This window comes from Leptonychotes weddellii, chromosome 1 (assembly GCF_054177405.1).
Source record: "Leptonychotes weddellii isolate Sample4059 chromosome 1, ASM5417740v2, whole genome shotgun sequence".
NCBI classification, from domain to species: Eukaryota; Metazoa; Chordata; class Mammalia; order Carnivora; family Phocidae; genus Leptonychotes; species Leptonychotes weddellii.
This window is the reverse complement of record NC_138369.1, coordinates 162,849,837-162,869,420: the sequence shown is the minus strand read 5'-3', so window position 1 is coordinate 162,869,420 and position 19,584 is coordinate 162,849,837. Positions and strand designations below refer to the sequence as shown.

The 19,584-nt window shown below is 34.7% G+C and overlaps 1 long non-coding RNA gene across 5 annotated transcripts in view; it reads right to left on the bottom strand.

Annotated features, from left to right (window-relative positions):
- Window positions 1-19,584, bottom strand: part of LOC145716202 (uncharacterized) — a 559,773-nt gene that overhangs the window by 202,846 nt on the left and 337,343 nt on the right. Inside the window, exon 7 of one of the 5 annotated variants that reach the window (XR_014138714.1) lies at window positions 14,349-14,464. The exons of 1 other annotated variant lie outside the window; for it this stretch is intronic. This is a non-coding gene — a long non-coding RNA (uncharacterized LOC145716202). Of the gene's footprint in view, window positions 1-14,088; window positions 14,465-19,584 lie in introns of those variants that run through there. 3 more of the 5 variants (XR_014138715.1, XR_014138713.1, XR_014138717.1) reach the window with 3 other exon arrangements.

Below are 19,584 nucleotides of genomic sequence, written 5' to 3'. Positions count from 1 at the left end.
GTCCAGTTTTCTCAAAACCATTTGTTGAAGACACTGTCTTTTTTCCATTGGATATTTTTCCTGCTTTGTGGAAGGTTAATTGACCATATAATTGTGGATTTATTTCCGGATTTTCTATTCTGTTCCATTGATCTATGTATCTGTTTTTGAGCCAGTACCATACTGTTTTGATTACGATAGTTTTGTAATATAACTTGAAGTCTGGAATTGTGATGCCTCCAGCTTTGCTTTTCTTTTTCAAGATTGCTTTGGCTATTCGGGGTCTTTTGTGGTTCCATACAAATTTTAGATTGTTTGTTCTAGTTCTATGAAAAATGCTATATATTTTTTAAATATTGAAAGGAAAATCTAATTCTAAAATCATTCACCCATAAGTTTATGCATTATTAAAATATCAAGAAAAATGTGTAACCTTGTCCTCATCAGCTCAGACTGCTATAGTAGAACATAAACTGGATGGTTTATACACATCAAAAATTTAATTCTCACAGTTCTGAGGGCTAAAAATCCACAATCAGAGTGCTGGCATGTTCAGGTTCTGGTGAGAGCCCTCTTCTAGGCTGCACACTGCCATGGCAAAGAGCAGAGAGTTCTCTATTTCTCTTACATAAAAGCACTAATCCCATTCATGAGGGCTCCATCCATATGACCTAATCACCTCCCAAAAGCTCTACCTCCAAATACTATTACATTGGGTATTATGTTTCAGCATATGAATTTTAGAGGAACACAATCATTTTATAGCAAATCCACAATTAAAATACCACTAAATTAGTTGTTTTCAATACTTGAAATATACTCTTAAAATGTTTATCAATTAAAAATTGTTGATAAGTCATAGAAATAGATTCACACTTACTTAGGCATAGACAAGTAGAAAAAACAGAGAAATGCAAAAAACTATATTCAATGTCATTGGATAGTTCAGCGTCATAAGGAAATTTAATACAATCAGATCTCCAAAAGTACAGAATTTTGAGTTTTATAAACAGAAGTACTCATTTTCAAGTTCTTTAAATTTAAATTGAGATTCTTATTCTAAAGAGAGAAAATCAGATTAGTTCAGATTTTATTTTGCTTAATAACATGTCAGTTCTCTCCATCATGTGCCCAGTGCTATCAAAAGCTAAAGAACTAGGAAAGAGCATAATAACCACTATGAAAGAGTGGTTATATCACCAAAAGAAAAGCAAGTGTTGCTGATGATCTTTAACATGTTTTCAGAAAACCTTTTAAAATAGTATTCTGTAATTAATAATTTTATTTATATATACATGTATTTACATTTAGAAACTTATATTTCAGGCATCTATGATTGTCATTTTGGTTCATTTCTCAAAATGATGTTGCACAATAACTTTACCAAAAGTAAGGAATAATAAAAACACATTTCAACTTTTGCTATTAGGAAGTAATTTCTTTCACATTTTTCAGGCAAATGAAAGACAACCACATTATTTTTTTTCATCTTAATCTCCTCTCAAATACATGTATCAGAGATGATATAATTTAATATTTACTATGAAGTAACCCATGGTTGTTAACATATTTTGGCAATATTATTATGAAACAAATGTTTCCCTGTTATAGGATTAGCTGATGGAAGCTTAGCATGATTCATAAGGATTGCTATGCTGCTGACTGCAATGTCAAATGGTGATGTCCAAAGAGTAAGCCACAGAATTAATCACTATCAAAACACATATTTTTGGTATCACAATGAGACAGTGAAATTACAGAGATACTCTATAACTTTCATACTATAACTAGATAAGGAAGAAAGAATTGATATCATTATTGCTCTTTCTAAAAGTCCTGGTTTATCATGGAAAAAGCTCTCCGAGATATCTTTTTTTTTAATTTTTTATTTAAATACAATTTAGTTGGTGTATTTTTAGTTTTAGGGATAAAATTTAGTGATTCATCAGTGGCATATAGCACCCAGTGCTCATTACCTCAAATATCCTCCTTAATGCCCATCACCCGATTATCCCTTCCCCTCAACTACACCTCCCTTCCAGCAACCTTCAGTTTGTTTCCTAGAGTTCAGTGTCTCTTATGGTTTGCCTCCCTCTCTTATTTTATTTTTCCTTCCCTTCCCCTATGTTCATCTGTTTTGTTTCTTAAATTCTACATATGAGTGAAATCATACCATCTTTTATTAAAACTTTAAAGATAATGTCTTTATATTTCATAATATAATGTAACATCCACTTAAACTCATTTTTACTAAGTATATAAAACATCAACAGCCAAACTAATACAATGACATTTGTTTTTAGAAAACAAGATGGTAGGAAAGTATCAATATATTGGCATAATATGTGTATCTCAAAAGTGACTCTAGAAATATATTAAAGAGTGATGGTTATGAGAATATTATTGAATAAAAACCATCAAAGTGCCTTCTTATCAATTAATTGACTACTCTGATACATGATTCTGTTTAGAAACCATTACTAAAAGGTTAATGGTTATAGGCACAATGCAAACTATTTTATCATCATTTAATCTGCCATTCTGAATACGGTATAAGATGCTGACAGTAAAATAGAGTAGAGACTATATTAAAAGCCTAAATTTTTAATAAGCTTTATATAAAATAACTAATTAAATACATTAACTGCAAGGTTAATGTCGAGGCCCCAGTGTAAAACGTTGGAAATACAGCTTTAAATGTTCTAATTAAAAACCCTTTCAGTTGAAATTATTTCTTTAATAGAAAGTTTAATTTTATAGAGTAGTACAGGGAACTAAAATTAGAATTCTGATTTCATACACATACACACACAGAGTCAGTCATATACACCTTATTAGTAACTCAGGCTTCCCATAACTCTATGTCATTTATACTAGGGCAACTTTATTGTGAAAATTAAACAACATGAACACAAAACTCATTTTCCCAAGAAAAATTTTGGGTGGGATAAATATTAAGCTTTACATTATGAAGCAACAATTTTGATGAAAGAATAAAATCAGGATTTACTTTACTATTCTGACTTTTATATGCAAAGACTTAATCCTTAAATATGTTATGACATTTCTGTATCTTAAGGTTTATTTATTAGCATTCTTGGCAGAAAGTCACTGGGGACTCTGGATTTTAATGGATTCAAACTAGCTGAAGCCAAAGACAAAGGGCTATCTGTAATGAACCAATGGCCACAACATACCTCAGCCTCACAAATACACAATCAGGTTCTTGAATGCCATTGAAACTAATCCTTCTCTAATTCCCTTTGCTTTAGCTCTAGACCAGCTTCCTCTAACTAGAAAGAAAACATGGCTTTTAGCATTTCCTGACTTTTAGATTTTATAGTTTGAATAATGTGTAAGATGAATAACATGCTAGTATAGAAATCTCATAGAATGAATTCATTGTCCAGTATAAAGCCGATGGCCACCCACCCTTTGGTCAATCACCTAACTATGCCTTGAGTGAAACAGGGAGCATCGAACTCTGGCTGGGGAACAGATCATATTATACTAAAACTTGTAATCCCCACAATAATCATGTGACTGAGAAGGAGGTAATCCCTAGTCACAGTATTTGCAGAAAGTCCAACAACCAGAAGAAAATTAGGAAATTTGAATTAACCTGTTTCAGTTGCCCATATAAGGAACTTTTCTCTGGAAAATTCCTGACAAGAGTCCCCTTGACACGTTTGAATAATTCCTGTAATGAAGAATTTATTAATTTGTTAATTATTTCTTACAAAATGGAAGCAGGCTGACTTGAGTCCCAGTCATAAGTTTACTTCATGTTCCAAATGTGACTTTTTACAAAAGCTTAACCTACATAATCTCCATTTCATCATTACAGGATGGGTTTATCATATCTTTCACCCAGCAGAACTATAAGGATTAAGTAGAATAATACAGCAGAACACCAAGTCCCTATATGGACAAAAACTTCTAAAATTGTTAGTTCCTATTTTGTCAAAAAGCTCAGGTTCTGCTACAAACTACCTTCACCTTTTGTTCACTCTCCTATTTCTATCTTTGAGATCTATGCAAACTATATCAAACTTTTGTTCTACATAAAAATACCTGAGCTGTTTGAAGATAGTTAAAATGTTCTCTTTCAATGTACTTGGTATTTTTTTAATTGAATGCACAATTTTATCTGCATTTAAAATTTTATCTTGCTGGGGTGTCTCAGTGTCTTATTTGGTTAAGCCTCTGACTCTTGGTTTTGGCTCAGGTCATGATCTCAGGGTCATGGGATCCAGCCCCACATCATGTTCCATGCTCAGCGTAGAGTATGCTTGAGATTCTTTCCTTCTCCCTCTGCCCCACCCCTGCTCATATGTGCTCTCTTCTCTCTCTAAAATAAATAAATAATTTTTAAAAAATTAAAATTTTATCTTAGTTATAGTTGACCTCTTATTGCAGTCTATCTGGATTTTAACTATGGATTCTGGTATGCAAACTAGGACTTGTCAGTCTCTTTGTGTACTTGATAACCCTAAATTCCATATCTTTATCACATTCACTAGTAATAAATATCTAAAAGTGTGGAACCAGGACAGACTCTCATCTTCTCACTATAGAACTTTATCAAGCTTAACATCAATCAATACACATTGGATAAGTATATTTAATAACCTAAAGGCCACCTATTTTCTTTATATTCTAGCCCACATATTTTCATGTTGTCCAAAACTTGTAATGAAAGACTTTATCAGGGCTTTTCTGCACCCAAGATTCATAAGAAAACTACTGTAATGTCAGTAAACCATGCCAATGCAGGCAGTCCCTTAGCATCTCAGGGATTCATTCAGTCTTTTTTTTTTTTAAGATATATTTATTTGAGAGAAGAGAGACAGAGACAGAGGCAAAACAGGTGGGGGTGGGGGGAGCAGAGGGAGAGAGAGAAGCATACTCCCCACTGAGCAGGAAGCCCGCCGTGGGGCTCCATCTCAGGACCCTGGAGATTATGACCTGAGTCAAAGGCAGACCCTTAACGGATTCAGCCCAGCGCGGTGGTGCGTACCTCTAGTCCCAGCTACCTGGGAGGCTGAAGCAGGAGGATCACTAGAAGCCCAGGAGTTCTGGGCTGTAGTGCACTACGCAGATGGGGTGTCCACACTAAGGTAGGCATCAATATGGTGACTTTCCAGGAACCAGGGACCACCAGGTTGCCTAAGGAGGGGTGAATTGGCCCAGGTTGGGAACACAGCAGGTCAAAATCCCCATGCTGATCAGGAATTCAGTCTTAATAAGATTATTAATATATTATTTGCCTAATAATCAGAATTGTGAATATCACAGAGCTCAAGAGGTAAAAGAAAGATAAGCGGTATTATTATGCAAATTTCATTTGTCTTAAATGAAAGAACTGCCAAAAAAGTAAATAAGGCTAGTTTGCCCCAACGAGTACTCACTGAATTCATGTTGTATCCTAGTAATCACTCTGCCCCTGGTCTATCTCCTCCCACAATCTGTTTAATTCCTTCTGAATTCTTTAGCAAATTGATGATACTAAATATTGGATGATAATATTGTTTCCTTAGAAACAATGTTATAAATAATACTGAAGTTCATAAGTTAGCCTTCAGAGACTTAATTATCTGAAATATTGATATTTCTATCTTTGCTTACCTTTACCTTTACTTCTGCTAGATATTAAGATCCCCTGAGCAGCTTAAAACATTCTAATGATCAATCAATTGAATGCAAAATAATTGAGTCACAGCCTCTACGGAGATAATTTTTAAAGCTCTCAAAATTGGTTCTAATGTGCAGTCTCACTTGAGAACTACTGATGCCACCATTTCCTAGATTCTAATGCTAGAATTATGGGAAGAACATTCTTCCACAGCCTAAGTTAAATTGATTTAGTAAGAAAAGTCTATCTTTAACTTTCAACTACCCTTTTTCCAAACTTTTTTTTTTCCCCTTCCCTTGGTAGTACTATCTCCAGGGAACTAGTCTTTATGCCTCTTCACAGCATGTTTTTTTTTTTTTTATTTCTACAGGTAATTTTTTTTCATCAATACTTATTTTATTCTTCCTCCTCCACATTTAAAATTGTCTTCCTCTCTTAATGCCCAACATACGTGCTTTGAAAGTAGCTTGTCTGTGAATTGGGTGTTACTCAATTGAGGTAAGAAACTTGGGTCAGAATATAAATCTACCAGGTCATTAAGAACACCATTTAGTTCACCTGTGATTCTTTTAAGAACTTTCCCCCTGAAAGAAGATAGGCATTTATTTATATCCTTGTACAGTTTCTTATCATTGCAGAAGAAAAATAGCTTCCAGACTGCTACAGGTCCACAGTCCTGGCCTCCGGTGTTACAGCATTCCTAATGGTTAGCTACTAAAAATATGGTCTAGGGGCGCGTGGGTGGCTCAGTCAGTTGAGCACTGGACTTTTGGTTTGGGCTCATGATCGTCCAGTGGAGAGATAGGCCCTGCATTGGCTTACTCATTCAGCTCTGAGTCTGCTTCCCCTCTTCCACTGCCTCAGCCCTTCCCCCTGCTCCTGTGCATGCTCTCTCTGTCTCTCTCTCTAAAAATAAATAAATAAATCTTTAAAAAATAAGTAACCATGGCCTATAGACCAGCAGCATCAGCATCACTTAGGAGTGTGTGAGAATTGCAGAATCTCAGGCCACATCTGAGTCAGAATCTGAATTTTAATAAGATCCCCAGGAGATTCATATGTATAATAAATTTTGAGCATCAGTGATCTACAGTATACCTTCAAAAGGAAATAAGCTGATAGGAAAATTTATGCATACATTGCTGGTTGACATGCTAACAGAGGAATTATATTTCCTAAACGTAGTAGAGTAATGGCATAATATTAGAAAATATGAACAAAATACCATTTTTATACATGAAGCATACCAACTGTTCTACTTATTGACCATGTGACATTAGGCTAGCAATTCAATCATAATGAGCTTCATTTTCTTATAAAATGAAGTTAATAATGCTTATATTTTGGAGTTTTCATAAGAGTTAGTTCTAATGTGAATAAAGCACCTAGTACAGGTCTGAGGTATTACAGATGCTAAATCTAGAGTTTCTTATGATATTGGAAAGTAAGCCAATTTGGAAGACAGGCCCTGGGCAAGGGTAGTCATTTGATTTATCATTCAGGGGTTATGCTGTCACTTAAAAACAGTGAGCTGATGCAGCAGATATGGATTCTAGTTCAAGTTTGCCATTTGCCCAGCAGGCTGATCTATCATCATGGACCTAAATTTTCAATGCTTTAGTTCTCTCATTTATAAAAAGAGAGTTTAAAACAAACAAGTTTAATGCCATTTGCCATTTACATTTTTTTAATCTTAGAGTTAAGCAGCATGTTGTTTACCTCTTTAATTATATCAGTAGTTTCTTTCAATATGTTGAGTTATATTAAATTGGATCTTGAAGAGTTGAAATTATTTCAAATGGCTAGAAACCTGTAATGATTCTCTTAACCCTTAATTTTGGTCCACTCTTTTTCCATCTGAACATTATACTTACATGATAGGAATGATATAGTCAATATTGAATGTATTGCTTTAATTTCTTTGTCATATCAGTATTACACAATTTATCAAAGCAGTGGGCCATGCCTCCCTTTTCTTTCATATCTTGACCTTAAAAACCTCTGTTCAGTGTCTTTATTGACTTGTTTTTGCAATATAAAGCACATTCCTAGCATTGGCTTTTCTGATTTTCCTACCAATGTTAGTTAGTGCCCCTTCTTATGTGTAAGGAACACGAGATAGCTTTTCGTAAGTTCTACCTTCATTTTCTCTGAGAAGAGACTTCTACCTGCTGTATTACCTTATTGTTGTAGGAGAGGAAAAATAATTTTCCCTCTACTCTTCTAAGTTCTTGGCTGAGACCTTTGTAATAAAATATTAACAAGAGAAAAAAAACAGAATTTTATTAACATGTAAACTTCAGGTATATATGGGACAGACCCTGGGAAAAAATGAATAACTCTCTGAGGAAGCCTAAGACACTAGCTTAAATACCATCTTCTGCAAAAGACAAAAGAAGGTTGTGGGGAGGCCAGTTATGGTAAGGTTACCAGGAAAAGTCAGATTTTCCTAGTAAGGTAAAGGTAGGATTTCTTATGCTTAAGCAGGGTCTTCTCCATTGTTAAGATTTTCTTGTGACTTAGAGTTGTCTTCTCTTCCTGGTACAGAGAGATACCCTTACAAATGGAAATCTCCTTTGTAAATGTAAATTTCTTTACAAACAGATAACTTCTATTTTGTTTTTAGAGCTTCTCCTGGGCCTGCTCTGCCTCAAAATAATCCTTATGCCAAACAGGCATATTTTCGGGTGGCATATTCTGATACCCTTTACTGTATGTTTCATATTTTACCCATAGGCACTGTCTGCAGACTCTTTTCTGTCCCCAACAATTAGCAACTATCATGAATTAAAAGCAGTAATAGGGCTACATTATTTTTAGACTCTAAGAATACAGGGTGTTGGGGGAGACTTTAAATGATAAAAAACTGACTTATGCTGTAGATATTTATTTTGCCAGGTGTAGAGAGCAAGATGGAATCCCTCATGTCAAGCAGAGGCCTGTGTCAAGCAATGATGCAAGAAGTTAAGGGCACTGCAGCTACCAGATATCATCAAGACCATCCCAACTGATGACACCTCAGAACTGATAATAGAGTAGGTCTGCAGGAGTCCACAACTGATTAAATCCCTTTAATAAGGGAGGATTTTTGCAGCAAACTGTCAGACTCCTCAGACACTGACCCATCTGACCACTTCAAAAGGGCAGCTGCTCTGCCCGATCCATCTCCCAAGAGAAAAGATATCCTTCACTGCTTGAACATAATAAACAGTAAGTGCCAAGAGCTGACCCAGACCCAACGAAGGCTTTATCTCAACTGTACGCCCACACACTGACTTCAAGTTTGGTTCGTTAACTTCCTACACCCTGTGCTATCTTGTTTGTTATGTGACTTGTCTTGTGTTCAGCTTTGTGTGCCGTGTAAAAAGCCGAGTTAACCATGTAGTGAAATATCATTGAGTTTGGAATCCTGAACCTGCTTTATAATTATATTAACCTTGCTTTGTGACTGAATAAGCTGACATTGTGGAAAGATACAACTCATGTGTGCACCTTCCTAGCACGCTCATGACAGCAACTCACAAGGTCTCTAAAATATTCTGATTAGGATGCATAAGCCATGGGTCATGGCTGCTCATCATCCTATTTACCAAAGCAAGTCACATGACCAAGACCAAAGAAAATGGAAGAAAGGACAAAATAATATCAAATACTGCTATCATCTATGAGAGTCACAAAAGGGTCATGATTACAAGAGTAAGGAGAAAATAAAACAGGATTAGTACTGCATATAGAAATAGTGAAAACTGAGTCTAAGGGATCTATTATTTTTACTACAATTATAGACTATATGTCATTCATGAGAGTTCATATTTACTATAGCTCTGGATATACATATTTATGTATTTTTACATAACACATAGTTTTAGAAATTTGATGACTAATAGAATATTAGTCAGTCTTGTAGTTCAGTATTTTTTCTACTACAGTGAACTAGATCTAGATGAATGCTACTAAAAAGAATGAGTAAAGAGATAAACATAAATGGATAGAGGAGAGTCTACAGAATATACAATTAGTGAAAAGTCTAGTATTACCTATAGTTTATCTTATATGTATAGTCTTGAAAAGGTCATCTCCTGTATTGACTAAAATTTCTCAAGAAGTCTCATGAGCTACCCCCTGCTAGCTGGAGAACCAGGAAAACTGGTGGTATAAATTTAGTCAGTCTTAAGGTCTGAGAACCTGGAGGCCAATGGTGTGAATCCCATTCCAAGATTGAAGGCCTAAGAATTGGAGGGCTGCTAGTTTAAGTCTCAGATTTCAAAGGCCCCAGAACTTTGATATCCAAGGGCAGGAAAAGATGGAGAGAATTCACCTTTCTTTTTGACTTTTTGTTCTATTCAGGCCATCAATGGATTGAGTGATGCCCACTCACATTGGTAATTGTAGATCTTCTTTACTCAGGCTACTGATACAAATGCAAATCTCTTCCAAAAGCCTACTTGCAGATACACCCAGAAGTAATGTTTTACCAGCATTCCAGGCATCCCTTAGCCCAGTCAGATAGACACCTAAAATTAACCATCATACTTCCCAAACTACTAAAATCAGCCTCATGATACAGCCTGAGAGACGCTACCACAAGCTAATTTCCTTGAAAGTCTGAGCTGCAGATGCATAGAGCTACACTTCTGAATTTCTAGCTTCCTTATACATTTATTTAAGGCAAACTTCAAGTAGGAAATGTGAGTTTTTTAGAAGTTGGGATGAGGAAGAACAATGAATAATGTCAAAATGAGAGAAAGTGCAAAAAAAAAAAAAAAAGCAAGCCTTGGTGTTCTGTTCTCAGGGTGCTTATGGTTGCCTAATGGCACTGATTATCCTTATAATGCACACAAATAAATTACTAATATTTTCCAATTTTTTTGTTGGGCAGAGCCTATATAAACATAACTTGTAATATAAATAATAAAGTTATACTAAATATAGATTAGCTAAATAGAGATGAAAATTGTTTTTAAAATAATATGAGGATTTAAAAATCTGTAAATAAGAAATAAAAACCTCACAAGCATTTCTACCTTCTGCTTTCCCCATGCACCCACCTATACTCTTGCCATATTGCTTTAGCCATATTGCCAAAATCTTTTATATTTCTCATACCTTTTGTGGTTTGCTTCATGCTATTTAATTTATATGGAGCATTCTTCTTAATTTGTCCACCAGTCCAAGTCTTACACATCTGGTAAGGCCCAGATAAAGCCAGGATCAAATGTCTTATGTCTAAACCATCTAATGTCTAAACCATCTTAGAGAAGATCTAAATGTCTAAACCATATTAGAGAAGTGTCCCCAACCTTCCTGTCAGTGTTGACAGCTTCCTTTGCTGGTCTCCCAAAGGCCTTATTTTATATATATATAAAATATCCATCCGATTCAAACACCAGTTCTGACATGTGTTTTTTCCCCCAGCCACCAAGCAGTTGTCCAACATCAGATGGGTGTCCTACAATTTAGCTCAATTCTGACACTATGTACCTGGTGGTTAAAGGCTTGGTCTTTCAAGACTATTCCCTCAACCCTACTTCAGATGCCAATTGCAAGTCCAGGTTATCACCTGTGCTTCTGACCAAAGCAGCTATAGATCAGAGGTTCTAATGAACTCCTAGGGTATGATCCATTTGCTAGAGCAGCTCATAGAACTCAGAGAAACATTTTACTTGAAGGATTACTGGTTTATTATAAGAAGATAACTTGGGAACAACCAGATAGAAGAAATGCATAGGGTAAGGAATGTTGAAAGGGGTTATGTAGCTTCCATGCCCTCTCAGGCCATTCTCCCAACTCCTTCACCTGTTCACCAGACCAGAGGTTCTCCAAACCACATCCTTTTGGGTTTTTAGGGAGGCTTCATTACACAGTCATGACTGATTTCAATCATTGGCCATTGCTGATTGAACCAAACCTCTACCCCCCTCCCCTCCCCAGAGTTGGGGATAAGACTGAAAGTTCCAACCCTCTAATCACATGGTTGGCCCCACTGACAACCAACCCCATCATCAGGTGCTTTCCTAAAGTTGCCTCATTAACATAACAAAAGACACTTTTATGCCTCTCACCATCTAGGAAATTCCTGGTGTTTTAGGAGCTATATACCAGAAACAGTGGATGAGAACCAAATATATATTTCTTATTATCAATCACAATATCACAATATGATATATATAATATTGATATGACATTGATTTTGGCTTAAGTCGTGATCTCAGGGTTGTGAGATCGAGCCCTGCATCAGGCTCCCTGCTCAGTGGGAAATCTGCTTGAGATTCATTCCCTCTCCTCCTCCCCCCCATGCTCGCTTTCTCGTTCTCTCTCAAATAAAATAAATAAATCTTAAATATATATATATATATAATATTGGCTATCTATTTCCATTATGACTGTGCTCTGCTAGTGTAGGGATCATGCTTTATTTATCTATTCCTGCAACACTGTCTGACATGTAGCTGGCATTCAAAAAATGTTTAATTAATGAGCAAGTAACTAAAAATTAAGTTGTGTTATGGCCATTAGCTGAGTACATTGACAAAGTATGTATATTGAAAACTCTACACAATAAGTAGTACATAAAGTTTTCCATGCTTAAGTTTCCCATAGTTAACAATTCAGGTTTTCTTTAAGTTATTTTCTATTTACGCAGAGTTGCTGCTACCATTTCAAAGCTCAGATTTGGGCCTAGTAACTTGATCAGGAGGAAAAAGGATTAAGAAATAAATAGGAAAGGCAATGGTTTATGTGGGCATGTCTACTGGAAATGTACTCCATATTCACTATTAAATTTTAAACGTACTAGGTATTTGTTACATTCTTGTCTTCTTTTTCAGAACTATTACTTATTTCATGTGATTTTTCCCCCCCAATTCTTTGAATCCTAAGACACAAGATCTTGGATTTGATCTAGGTTTACTCAATGAACCACAGTGATTATTCTAAGAATACAATAAAAGATACATAAAAGGGCCAAGAAAATGTAGCACAACAGACAAAAGATCCAGTATAAGAAACGGAGAAAGCGGGGAAATGCATGTATTGAAAAGGAAGATTTCTAACATCATTTGATCACTTGGATATAGTGATGCTTGAATCTACCTATTCAATTTCAAGACTATGCTGCTAAGTAACTTTATAAACTTCTTTTGGGGTTAAGCTGGTTTGAGTTTGTTCTTGCTATGAGTTTTCATTATACCTCTTCTTGTTTTTGTTTTTGTTTTTCATTAGCACTGTTCTTCTAGAACCAATAACATAATTGGTACATTTCACATTGTAGAACACGATTATTAACATTGAAGATTTTTTTAAATCCATAACTCAGGCTTCACTCCAAACAGACTAAACATTATTTATTAAGAACTAAATTCCATAGAACCTATAGTTAAAGGAACCTTGATGTCTTCCAGTCTACTCTTGGAACAAATGAAACAATTTCACCCATACCTTGGAGAGATAGATAGCCAGCTTAAGTCTTCATCATCAAGCGGGAACTCCCACCTTCACACTGTAGACTATGGCAATGATAAGGAGAGCATGGGAACTTCTACATATGCCCACTCCAAATCTGCACTCTTGTAATTTCTGACTTCAGAATGATACTGAGTAAGCATCTTCTTTCTTACATCTGACAACTCATTACATAATCAGATATAGCTATTTTCTTTTCTCTTGTGTCTTCTTACTTCTGAGTTAAACTTATTTAATTACTTATCTTACATAATATTGAGATGATTTCTTTCTTCCCATGGATGCTCTCTGTTTTGATTAGGTCATTTTTTCCCTAAAATGTGTTACCTTGAATCAAAATCAATTTGCAAAATGCTTTTCTGGCTGGCTTAGCATATAATGAAAACATTCCTAATTGTGACTATGATACAATGTAATTATTGTTGCAGTCTCACTCTGTGTTACATTTTAGGATGTTTTTGAACACTGTTGAGCTGTGGTCAACTAAAACCCACAGATCATTTACACACAAATTGCTGCAAACATTGAACTTTACTAACATGATAATGTAGAGAACTAAGCAATCTACCTACAGTTTGCTTCTCTGCATATTTTGTTAATCATAAACTATTTAGCACTATTATTTTGAAGGTCCTTAGCAGAATATTTTACAAACACAATTTAATCTAAGTTGACTGAAATACTTAATTATAGTAAGTGTACAGTAATCATACAAATGGCTAGTGGATTGCCTTTTCATTCTTAACTAAACTATGTAGTTGTTTATTTCATTAAATGAATCAAATAGGTTAATACCTTCGTAGACCCCAAATATCATGTTATATCATATTCTGAGAGCTAAATTTTCATCAACTTATATTTTATATGTTTTCTGATGGCAAAATTTAAATATGCTAACTTTAGAAAATTAGGAAGGTTACAACCAAAGGCATGAATTGTTCATAACTAATAGAGTAGAATATTTCATGTTTTAGTAATCACTCATTAAGACTTTGTGGACTTTTTAAAAAATATGTTATTTCTAAGTAAACCCAAAACAAGACTTGTGGCTGCTCTGAGGGCCTGTTAGTATAATTCCAAAAATGTCTGGATAACAGATCTTTTTGTCTATCTAGTTCCTGGGTGGAGTTCAGGAAAATCCTTGGATTTTTTGTTAGTCAGTGGGAGCCAAGAGTGATAAATGCAGGCTGACTTCATGTCTGTGTGCACTGTACTCCATGGGACTCTGTAGTCCTAATGTATATCTCAGAATACCAAGATTTATGAGGTGTACCTGGACCAGCGGAGGTAGTTCCTGGAGCAAAACCAGATCCATCCCTGTGCTGAATTTCATCAACCTAATGCATGACAGGTTGAGCCTGGATGGTAGCAGTGGAGTGTCCAGATGGCCTGAAATAATCATAATGTCTTAGACCATGATCCACAAGCTTATACCTCATAGTCATGCATTTTGGGGGCCAGAAATTGACACCTCCTTTGGAGAATGCTTCTGATCATGCTGCTGTGTCTCCTGACCATGCTGACTTCCTTCTGACTCTTTGCACATTTAAACTTTATTTACACTTGTGGGCTCTACATCTCTCCCTTTTATTATATATAAACTCATGATGAACATTTTTCTATGTAGTAGTCATGCCTTTGTACCCTAGAAAGTACAGCATGCAAGAGAAGGAAAAGAGGTCTTTGTTTCTCATAAGAATATCAATCACTAACCCCATCACATTTAGAGGTAACAAGGTATGGAGTAATTAGAATATAATTTCTCTCCTTTTCATTGTTTTAGATTTTACTTTTTATTTTAATTAGTCTTTGTCTAAGTGGGAATTTCTGCTGTTATTGGCCAAATGACAGGAAAATATTTAAAGTGTGTTAATAAAAGGACACAAAGTACTTCACATAAGAAGCGCCAAGACCCTTCCAATACCAGAATATTCTGTGCTATTTGAAGTGCACTCTTGTAAGTTCTAGTCTACCTAGAATAACTCACGTTGGAGAAATACATATTTCCCATAATAAGGAAACCTTGCACAGAGAAGGCATCCTTTGGAGGTAAGAGTTGTGGCTTCCCAAACATGCCATTCTGCTGAGGCTCTGATCAGGAATATGTTCATGAGCATGTAGGCTTGTACTTTTTTTATCATCTATAATGAATCAGATGAGTATAATACAATGCAACTAGACTGTTACACACTCTGGTCTCTGCTCTCTTTCTGGCTTCTAATGTTGTGTTTCATATTTGAGGACTGCCTGATTCTTCTTCCTTTGCAGATTTAAAAAAAAAATGTTTATTCTGGTTGAATTGTATTTTATTTATGCTCAAAATTCATATTTTATATCTGAATCTCATTTTTACCTTATCCTTGGCAATCCCCTTCTATATTCAGAATCTGGCATTTCATAAGTACAGGAATATTGTCTTTTACTACATATTTAATTACTGGGTTTGTTCAACTTCTCTCTTCTTTAGGCATTTTCCCCATCTTTGATTTTTAATGACATTTCTGTGTTTCATTTCTTCTACTGTAAATATTCATTATGCTATTCATTTATAGTTTTCTTACCCTTCCTTATCTCATCTATCTTCAATTTTATTTTTGCCTCATGATAGCTAGCACTTTCTCCAATTTTGTTGGTCTCCTTCTCTTTGGTCACTCTGAGAATCTAACTGACAACATAAAGTAGATCCTTTCTAAGTATTTTGCTATTGTCACTCTTCAATTTGAATATTATTTTCTCCTTTGCGGATACAAAACATTTTCAGAGATCTCACTCTTACTTATTTTCAATGCCTCAATACTTCAACCATAAAGATCTCTCCTACTTAGAGTTTTGTCCATAAACAAGGTGGGATGTTTTCCTTGTTTCTCCGAATTGTGTATTTTGATATTAGGAAGTACTCCCTAACATAATAGCTTGGAAGACTGGTAGACATGTACAACTCATCCCTAAATTCCAGGTAGCAAGAATTATTTAATATTGTGTAGTTGTTTGATTAAAGAATAATGTTTTGTTTGGACTTTCTGGCTATCTTGAACAGGCTGAATTCTTTCTATTAAAGTGAGAGAGGGAGAAAGAGGGGGAGAGGAAGTGTGAATGATAATCAAGAGCTCTCAGAAAGAAGCTTTCCTACAAATTATCCCCACATACATTCTTTGCACTACTCAATTTGTATGCCTATGTAAAATTGCAAGGCCTGTTCACTAAGGCTTTGGATCTGTAGTATTTCTGGGAATCACTATGTAAGACAGGATGGGAAAAAATAATGTTATGGTTACGTAGACATAAGGAAAAACAAACAGTGGGTCATAGACAGTAGCTCCCAATAGTAAAGTGGCACTTTTCTGGTTGGTGTAGACTAGAAGTTTTCTACTTTTATGGGTGTATTTAGTTTGGTATACATAGTTCTTTCAGATTTTTTTTTTTATTTGAATGCTTTTAGACAGGCTATTTACTTTATATATGAGCCCAACTTTCCCTATGGATGAGAATAGAGTCTGATTTACATGTTTATGTTGCCTACCTGTCTCTAACAGGTATCTGAATTTACAATCACAGGATAGAGCTCATGTCTACAAAAGAAGGCCAGCAAGTTTAATTGTGATCCATCCAGAGGATCAGCATAGTCCATACATTTGGATAAATTTTAGTCTTGTAATTCCTGAAAGTGTCTCCCAAATTTTAGGAATAGTGTGGCTCAATATTATTCTAAGTTTTGTCTTATGCTGCAGTACTACAGATATTTCAGTTGGAAAATTAATTTAATCATAAACTCAAAAACATATTTGCACTTTTTGATCCAATCAAATTATTTGATTCCTAGAAATTTCCTTCAAGATAATTCAGTCTAATCACTTCATTTTATAGATGCATTTCAAGAATTTGAAATTACTTTGCAAAGATTATATTGCTTGTTTATAAAACTTCAAACTAGAAGCCAATATTCTTTGCATATTTTAGATATTTCATATTGAACTTGTTATTTTGCCAATCCTGTCCAGGACGTCCACTTTTAAGTTCTTTTAACCTATTTATTTTCTTGTTCTAAGGGCATACATGAAAACCATCATTTGAAAATTCATGTAGTTCTTATAAAATAAAAACAATTTTAGATAATCTATTTTTAAATTTTTAGAATCAGTTTCTAAAGCACCAGCACCAACCCCTTATTTTATTTTTTTATTTTTACCTAAAGTGCCATATAATCAATATCTTTGTGATCATTAAGACATTTTGTGGGTTGCGAAATATACTTGTCTAAATCATATCACCTTTACTCCTAATTTGTTTTCAATTCAGAGCACTTTGAATCCTTGTTTGTACGTTCTTTCTTTCCCCAAGCAGAAAGTCCTCACTTCTTATTTGTGATCTTCAAAATTTAATCACCTACTTTGTTACCATAAGTAATCTACAGAATATTTGCAGCAACCCACAGTTAAATTTGTGAAGTCAGAGCCAAAGGAATGAACAGATCTATATTAAGCTTTTTTGCTGTTCTTAGTTTTTGTAGAAACATTACTGAGCTTTTTTTTTAAGCATTCAAAATTAGCATTAATTAAAGACATTGTAGGCTAATGTGTATTACCAATACAACTTTGTTAACAACAAAGTAACTGAGATAGTATCCCCATAAAATGAAAATATATATATATATTTATATATACAAGAATTAAAATAGAAAGCAATTCTCAAGTTTTATAAGTTAATCCTTTCCTTTTATATGGGCATATATGACATTTTTTTTTTTTTTGTCTTCTAATGTTACTGACAGAGAAAATTATGGGAAATGCCTGTATCCCCCCAAAAAAGGGACATTTTTGATGCTTTCAAGAGTAATCTTCGACTTTATTTAGGGATTTTACTGATGTTTGAATAATCTTTTATATTTATAGCTAGTGTCATTTGGGTAACCCTTTATGTACTGTTTAATTACTTTTTTTTTAATTATGTTATGTTAGTCACCATACAGTACTTCATTAGTTTTTGATGTGTGTTCCGTGATTCATTATTTGTGTATAACACCCAGTGCTCCATGCAATATGTGTCCTCCTTAATACCCATCACCGGGCTAACCCATACCCCAACCCCCCTCCCCTCCGAAACTTCCTTTTCAACATAGTTTCAAACTCTCTTTGTCAGCTCATTGAGGGTTATGTCTTAGGTCCAACATTTTTTTTTTTTTTAGGTCCAACATTTTAACACAGTAGTGAAAAGCTCCATGATACATGCTCAAATAATATGCTTATTTACTGGAATTTATATTTACAAAAATGACCTTAAATTAATCAGAATATACTCTAGTTCCACTAAACAGATATCTAGTTTATCCTAACTAACCTTAAAGAAGATGTTAATATTTTATATCATATAGAAATACCGACTGACTATTCAATCATTATGATAATGAGTACTATAACTCCTAAATCTGCACACATCCTAAGACAATGAAAATTTCACCTCAGATACAATTTTGAGTGGATAAGATTTGGACAATATCCCTGGACTATTTGTCATGCCTTTCTTTCTTCACTTATTATTTCCTTTCAGCTACTGGATGTAAAAAGGTGGCAAGGTCAAATTCTTAAGTATATACCACAATTGGTAGAATTGATAAAAAAGATGACTATTTCTTAATACACCAGGTGTCAGAATATATATTACTTACAATAATGGGCTCAAAATACTCAATTTGAAATTTATTTACAGTTAAATTTCTTTTTTTTATTCTTGTTATTTGCTAATGCTTATATATTATGAACTTTTGGTAAAATTAGAAAAGGAACTGGCCTTCTCTGTAGCTCCTTATATCCACCCCACTTTACTTACAGGCATCATTTAAATGCATTCTATCCTCAGTAGTACTCTCTATAGTTCTAACTAGTTGAAATTGAAAGCCTAACTGCCCAGAGCTTATCTCATAGCAATTTCCCTTTCTGTCCTGGATTTGAATGTCTTTGTAAAGGAGCCTAGCTATATATGCACTACTATTTTGCGAAGCCCTATTACTATTCTGATTCTGCCCGATCCATGTATTTCAAGACAACCAGTAACTTGACAAAACACATTCACATGCCTGTATGGCTTCAAGGACATACCTGAAATTAAGTAAAGAAACCACCTCAAAACAAAAACTTCCTTTCGTCCTAAAAGTTGGCTCCCTTATACAAGGCTTAATAATTGTCCATTGCACTAACCAGGGACAGTATCTAAGAAATACAGAATTAAACACTTTTTTTTCTTCTTCTCCTTCTCTTATCCATTAGGACTTAGACACCAAAGAAATATTTAGCTTCCATAACTTAACCTGCACATTAATGTGTCTTTAATTAAGAGTTTGATTATTATCTGGTATAGCCCTGATTCTCAAAGTGGGGCTTAAACCCTTTAAGAACTCAAAGGGATCTGAATCATTTTTGTTCCCTCACAGCAGGCGTTTATTTCTGCCCTTGCAAATATGCTTCACTCTCTCTACAGTTTGAGTTGCTCTTCTTCATGGAAGGGTCACCAGTGGT